The sequence below is a fragment of the Halyomorpha halys genome, unplaced genomic scaffold (assembly GCF_000696795.3).
Source record: "Halyomorpha halys isolate HHAL.00 unplaced genomic scaffold, Hhal_1.1 Scaffold84.1, whole genome shotgun sequence".
In the NCBI taxonomy this organism is placed as follows: domain Eukaryota; kingdom Metazoa; phylum Arthropoda; class Insecta; order Hemiptera; family Pentatomidae; genus Halyomorpha; species Halyomorpha halys.
The window spans coordinates 472466-480172 of record NW_027110155.1 but is presented as its reverse complement, the minus strand read 5'-3'; the positions used below and the strand labels follow the sequence as shown (position 1 = coordinate 480172).

The 7707-nt window shown below is 29.4% G+C and overlaps 1 long non-coding RNA gene across 1 annotated transcript in view; it reads right to left on the bottom strand.

The window, feature by feature from the left end:
• Positions 1–3172, bottom strand: part of LOC106677037 (uncharacterized) — a 10910-nt gene extending 7738 nt beyond the window's left edge. Inside the window, exon 1 of the long non-coding RNA XR_001342538.2 lies at positions 3129–3172. This is a non-coding gene — a long non-coding RNA (uncharacterized lncRNA). The remainder of the gene's footprint in view (positions 1–3128) is intronic.
• Positions 3173–7707: the final 4535 nt, after the last annotated feature.

Below are 7707 nucleotides of genomic sequence, written 5' to 3'. Positions count from 1 at the left end.
ATATATATGTTAGTTCTGTTTAGAACCGCCAGTTGAAATTTGAGGGAAATGAATCCCTAAAATCACTCTATTTATATCCAATTAAATTATGATTTATTTTCATTTTGATAATAATTTTATTATATTACCTGTTTCAAACTAGTTTTCCAATTAAGTTATTGTTACGATTAATGATTTTTATAAATAAAACATTCTTAGAACTTAATATTTTGTTTTCCTGTTATTTGATTAATGTTAATAGTTTTCGACAGCCTTCGTGGTCCAGATCCACAAATATCTGTTACTAGATATTAGTTTTAGAGCCTACGTCATAAAGGCTTATCACTACCATTAATGAGGTATAAATAGCATTATAGCACTACCATTCCAGAGTTAAAAATAAATAAATCTGTAACAATACAACACATGTAAGATGAGATTTTCTCTAATTGAGGTATCTACTTAATGTGGCTGAGTGGACCCCGGTGGGCTCCGATCCCACAGAGTTGACTTACAGCTACAGTAAAATAATATATAACTATTTTTCATGGTAGGATTCGAACCCGGGTTCTTGGAGTTAATAGCACATTGCCTTAATTCTGAACCACCCCGCCCCCTGTTAAAAATAATTATGTATTCAATTTATTCGGTCCAATAAAATAAATAAAAAATGAAACAAAATTTAATTTTCTAAAATAATATAACATGTTATCTAAATTGATAAAATATTTGTATTCCTTTTTTATTTGATCTGATAACCATAATGAATTGTATGAGGATTCAATACGTCAACAAATAAAGAATACCAAATAATTATGTTTCCTTTTAATTGACAAGTTAACACCATGTTCATGATATCGTAATCAATATACCATGCGAACGTTTAAGTGTATCGTGTTACTAAATACGAAGGTTTAGGTCAAAATGGTGTAACTGATATTATCAGCAAGTTTGAGTAATTTACAGAAATCCAATGAAAATAACGTTGAAAGATAATATGGACTAAATCACAACCTTAATATTTCGTCAATATTTTATTTTTATTTTATTAACTTAGAGTTCTACTACTGGGTAGTTTCTCTACATGCTGTCTCATATCATTATCATTATGTCATTATGATCAAATTTGCTTGTTGTATTTTTTATACAGTTGTAAATATCAATAAATAAATAAAAATGTATTAACATTAGATACTGTATTTATTGACTTGTACAATGATTAAAGTCACATTTTTAGATGTTGAAAAAAACAAACCAAAATAGAATTGTAAAAAAATGTCTTTACTATTGCCTTTAATCAAACAAACCCCATAATATTATTATGTTATATTATATTTTTCGATTCTGTATGTCGGAAATAAATGTGACTATGATCACATGTTTTTTCAATTAAGCATTAATGAACATTTGTATTTATATTATCACAAAGTATTTACCTAAAACAGAGGTATTTATTTATATTATCACAAAGTATTTACCTAAAACAGAGGTATTGATGATTACCACCTTTGTAATATTATATGCTTTTAAAAAAAACGATGATCACCTACACTTTTGTTCGATTATTGATATCGTTTCAAACTAAATGAGAAATAGTATCTTTCACATTCGTGATATAGAATTGGTTCTCCACACAAAATTCTTAATTACGAATTGATCACAATAATTCTTTTAAAATTATCTGTCTCTCAAAATGATGATGAACAAACTTAGATCACTCTAACCTCATCATAGTGAAACCTGTTTAAAGCGGACAGCCATTGGTCCATCGGATTGTCCGTTACCTAGCTGTGTCTGCTGAGAATGGGTTATTATTTATTCTAAAATAAATACTTATATGCATGTACCAAAACAGGTTCATCATTTTGGATTAAATTAGTCAATTTATAATTCTGTATCATATTTATACAAATGATATTTTTAAAATTTTATATATAACATATTTAAGAAATCAAAAAATTAAACTAAGTAAACATACCATGTTTTAAAGAAAAACTAGATCGGGTGATAGGTTCAGAAAGGGTGATTTTTTATGCTCGACTCCAATCAATATCAAATCTCAATATTTTTTATGTTAGAAAATTTACGCGATACCGTTTCTAACGTTTTCAATTGTTCAAAACAAATATGAGTAAAAGAGAGGGATTTATGAAAAACGTGTGAGACAAAGAGACAAAAAATGTTATCATTTTGTAAAAAATTAAATTATCCGATTCAAAAGACCGTACTACTTTACTCTTCTGGATAAATATATGTGACCGGAAATGAACAGGAATAATTTATTTGATGTAATAACAGGGCTTAAGATTTTATTTATTAAAACCTAAAAGAATAACTCCATGATATATTTGATTATGCTTACGTATTTATACTAAAACATATAACTATGAAATATGTTTTTTTTTCTATTTTAAACATCATACAAGGAATATTTTTATCTTCTGGTGACAAATGAAATTTGGCTGAGCGCGTTCGTTAGGTAGGTATAGGTTGCGCAGAGATCTAAATTTTCAGGCCATGAAATTTAACTGTTGTCCGGTGGAGTTTCCATTGAGAAAACGTATCAGTTAGCTGAGGTTTCACTTAAAATAATTTTTAAAAAGATCGGTACCTCTTCAAAGCATGAGGGTTCAAAACTTTGGAGGAAGGAAGAGTTTCTTGGTTGTGCAAGGAGGTGATTCTTTCTTTTAAACCCTCTTCTTGGCCATTTCTGATATAAGGGAGTGTGGAGTTATCTTTATAGGTTATATATATAAATTTTCATTTCGTGGGACCGACACAGAAATAAAAGTTGATCCACCCTGTATTGGCTCTTTAACTGCAAACAGTCCAAGGAGATTCAAGATCACTCTCAACTGCTTGGTTCTTTTCCAGGGTATCTACTTTATAGAGGCTAGGTGTGTCCCCTCCCGAACCAACAGGTTTGACTCATGGATAAATAAAAATAATCATCTGCCAGGTTCGAATCGCGTCCGGAACATAGTAGCACATCCCCACTGAGATATCCTGCTCCCTGAATATAACTTAAACCTTCATCAAATATATTCGCATGATTTAATACAGTTAAAATGTTAATGTGGCATGAAATCGTTATAACTATCAATAAATAATATTATATTTGATAAAAATAATCTTGAACGTAGTTATACCTTTCCTCGAACAGGTTCTCCATACCTACCCGCTTCGACATGAATTCATTTACAACTTGGAAAGAAAACTCATTTATTCAAGCTAGTTTTTCAGGAAATGCATAAGCAAAGTAAAAGGTGTAAGAATCTGGTTGATAACGGCAATCATGCGCGACGGCCTCCATACGTCGATTTTCCAGATCAAGCAAGGTCGGGCTGGTCACCTCCAACTATCGCAACCCGCAAGGACATGCTTAAAAAATTATACCCTTTATGTATATTAGAGGAGGATTAGTGGTCTCGAGTGTTTATCGTCTTCCTCGACACTGGGCTAGATAATATTTCAAAATAAGAAAGATTGTCTTTGGGTAACTGAGTCGTTCAGTTCCTAGTATGTAGAGTCCAGTTAAAAAAGAAAAAAAAATGAAGAACCTAAACTTTTAAAAATAAAGAACGAAACAACCTCTCCTATATTGTTTTGTATGACCAGAACATTATATTCCGAAAAGTCTCAATTGTTTGTGCGTCATATTTAGGTATGTTATGGAGGGGGGAGCAGGTGTAAAAAATATACAATACGAGTAATACATTAATAAGAATACATAATACTACGTATAAAACTCGTACTTTGTTATATAACTTTTACTGATTATACAGTAAGTACATATCTTGGAATCGTCAAAAATTTGAATTCGAGATTTCGACGGAAAAACTCGTTTTGAAGTCCCTTATGTTGAAATAACCAAGTCCCGACAAATTTTCTATGCGTTCTAAGATCGAATTGTTATGCTAAACTGAAATTCATATTTTAGGGTGTCTCGAGATGGAAATTAAATATAAATTTGGTTCCTGACAAGAATACAACAGTTGAACATGAGAGAACGTTGCAATTATGCAATTGGAAAAAATTGGAAGGACTCACATTTCTTTATATAATCAAATCAATTTATTTTTCGATTTTTTTTTCCTTCGGTTACTCATTATATTTTTTGTATTTATTCGTTGTTTTGTTGTTGTTAGCAACTACTAAAAAAACACCATTTTTACAACATTTAGCCTTCCAATATTAGATTGGATTACGTTATATACGAAACCATACAAAACAGGTCACCGTTTCGTTTTTGTTTTTTTTTTTAATTTTAGGGTTAGATGTCTTTCGTTACTGGACTAGAATCTTAAAAATGTATTGTAGAAAAAAAAATTAACTCGGATTTCCTTTTCTTTTTTTTTTTGTCATCTTCTAGCCAGATTCAAACATAATATAAAAGTTTGCAATTGATGATCGTTGTATCTTTGGCTCGACATCAACATATTTTCCAACGTGAAAAGTATTTATATTGGAACAACCAAATAATAGATAATAGTACAAGTGCCGGGAAGAAAAAAACAGTTATTTCACCCCAATTTTTGATTGCTAATGAAAAAAATGTATGTAAAAAATTACTAGTCAAAATTGATGAGTTGGCAAAGTATAGGTAGGAGGAATAACAAATGGCGGCTTTTTCAAAACATTAAAAAAAAAAACCATCCGATGACTATTAGCATTCAAATTGAAGCTAGATTAATGGACTCTAAAGTAGTTTATAAAGTTTAGCTTCGTAAGAGTAGTAGTTTCATGATTTTTGTGAAAATATATTGATTTATTTAACTGGATTTAGTGAATGACACAATTCTTCCTTATTAAAATACAATAATTTATTTCATATCATCAGCAACGTTTCGGGAGATTTCCCCCATCTTCAGGCTGTTGTTACATAGTCATGCTGCAGGACAAATCGTAGATTTTGCAAGAATTTTATATTAATATTATTCATATGGTCTTCATTCATAACCATATTGTTATATCCTAAACTTAATATGAAAAATCTACGATTTGTGCTGCAGCATGACTATATAACAACAGCCTGAAGATGGGGGAAATCTCCCGAAACGTTGCTGATGATATGAAATAAATTATTGTATTTTAATAAGGAAGAATTGTGTCATTCGCTAAATCTAGTTTAATTCCATAAGACTCTTCCAGTAAAAAGATCATTAAGTTTATTGATTTATTGTTGTTCGAATAATAAGTTTGATTTATGAAAAAAATTATTTTAAAAAACATAAGACGTGCAGATGTCTGCCAACACTCAAATTAAAGCTAGTTAAATTTACTATAAAATAGTTTATAAAGTTTATTTTTGGAGGAGTAGTAGTTTTTATGATATTTGACAAAATAAATTCACAAAATTTAATTTCTAGTTTTTCGGATAAAATGTTTGATTTTTGAAAAAATATATCGCTAAAACCATAAGATGTACACATGTCTGCCAGCACTTTTAATAAAGGAGATTTAACTTACTATAAGTTAGTTTATTACACGTATCTTTTTGGGGGTAGTAGTTTTTATGATATTCGCATATGAATATAAATTTGGCACATGAAACTTTGTCCGAACAACTATAAATCAATATATTTTCGCTCATGAAAATATATCATAAAAACTACAACTCCTAAAGCTAAACTTTATAAACTACTTTAGAGTCCATTAAACTAGCTTTAATGTGAATGCTAATAGACATCTGTACGTCAAATGGTTTTTTAAATATAGATTTCTCAAAATAAATTCACTAACTACTGATCTTTCAGTACATCTTGTACAACATATTTACGAAATGTTGCTTTTTAAAAAGCTATATCTTGAGAACTATTGAACGTAAATAGCTTTCTTATGGCTTATATTTTAGAAAATTTACCTTACTTTAAATGACGTTCTCTTAGGTTTTTTTTAGTATTGTTGGCAGATTTAAAGATATAGAGCCCATTATGAAAAATTATTATTTTTTTTTTATCGTTTTGAAACAGCCACCATTTTTTATTCCCCCTTCCTATACTTGGCTGACTCATCAATTTGAACTAGTAATTATAAATTTTTTTCATTAAATTAATCAAAAATTGTGGTGAAATAACTGTCTTTTTCCTCCTCTTGGGCTCTGGTCTATAAGAACCGAGATAGTATTCAACTCGATGAATAAATGCAAAGAAATTGTTTTTATAAATTAAAATGATTACTACTAACTAAATGTGTTATTTATATAAATTTATCATTAATGATGTAATGGTTATTTTATAAATTATTCATTCAGATATAAGATAACTTTTATAATAAAATTGACCATTTAGCTTTTTTAGTTTGCTGACCAATTTGGGGGTGATTGAGTAGCGCGTTTTTTAAAGATTAACGGTTGGTTTATTTTTTCAAGTAATTTATTTTTACTGGAAAACGCTTCGATTGAATTGACGATAAACATCGAGTAACTGAGGAAATATGTAATTTAAAAGACGTAAGCTTGAAGGCAAACTCTCTCGAAAAGCATCTGGGTCTGTAATCCTCAGGAAATCATGAACGTTATACGAAACATTAATTCATCTGTTCTTTTGTAATTCCTCTGGTCCTCACGTGATGGTTTATCTTTTCTGATCTGTTGCCAGCTTCTAGACAGTACAATCACTTTCCATTATTTACGACTTGCATAACCTTGCTTTTAGAGGTTCAAGGTACAACCAATCTTACCCGTAGTAACTCCACATCTGTTATGAGAATAGAAAAAATACATATAACCAATAAAATATTAGCACAAATTAATAAAGCATGATAAAAACACATACTTGATTAGACTAAATTAATCCCGCTATTATTCCATATTTTTTTTTTTTTTACATGTAGTTCAAAGAGGTTTCTGAAACCTTGGAACGACATCCCATATTTATAAAAATTTACTTTTGTTAACCACAAATTTGTTTTATTGTGATGTACTTATCTTGTAAATTATATTTAAATGTATAATGAGCTCTCCTTAAAAAATTAAATTAAAATCTATACTGCTTAAACCTATGAAGAGTCACAGATTCAGTACTTTGTAAGAAAGCAATGTTTTTTTTAACAACGGTTGATTTCTCATGTTTTTTTTGTAATACTTTGTCATATCTGTTAGCATATCTGATATCCTGATATTTTGTTTTTAACAAAAGCAACTTTTTGAAAAAATAATAAATCAACTTTTTGAACTTAATTCTTAAAACATGAGTTGATATATTATTTATTGATCACATATATTTTAATATCAGATCAATGAAATAAAGGTATATGTATTTATAGGTAAAAGAGAAATTCATATTGAATAAAACTATTTATTTTACTTTATCTTTACTTTCTTTATTTATTTATTTTGGTATTATTTAATTTATCTGTGTACTTATTATTTATCTTTATACCGTAATAAGAGAACTGTGTTTTCTTTCAGTCACTATTGCTGCTGATAATTTATGATAGCTCATTTTCAAGGCGTATGCTCTTGGAATTTATTGTGACGGTAGCTTAACTGTAATGACTGTACTATCAACTACCTGACCTGATCTATGGTTGTTTTATTGCCTGTAAAAATGTCATGTAGGAAACTATCGTACATTTTGCACCATGACAGTAGCTGCTATGGCTGAAAACTATCACCCGAGCCTTCATACTGTTTTCGCGCCTTGTTGCAAACACTTCATATATTGCTTATACCAGGGCATTCAAAAAGTCCTGTCGTTTTTCGTTTGTTCGTTGTTTATTTTGATT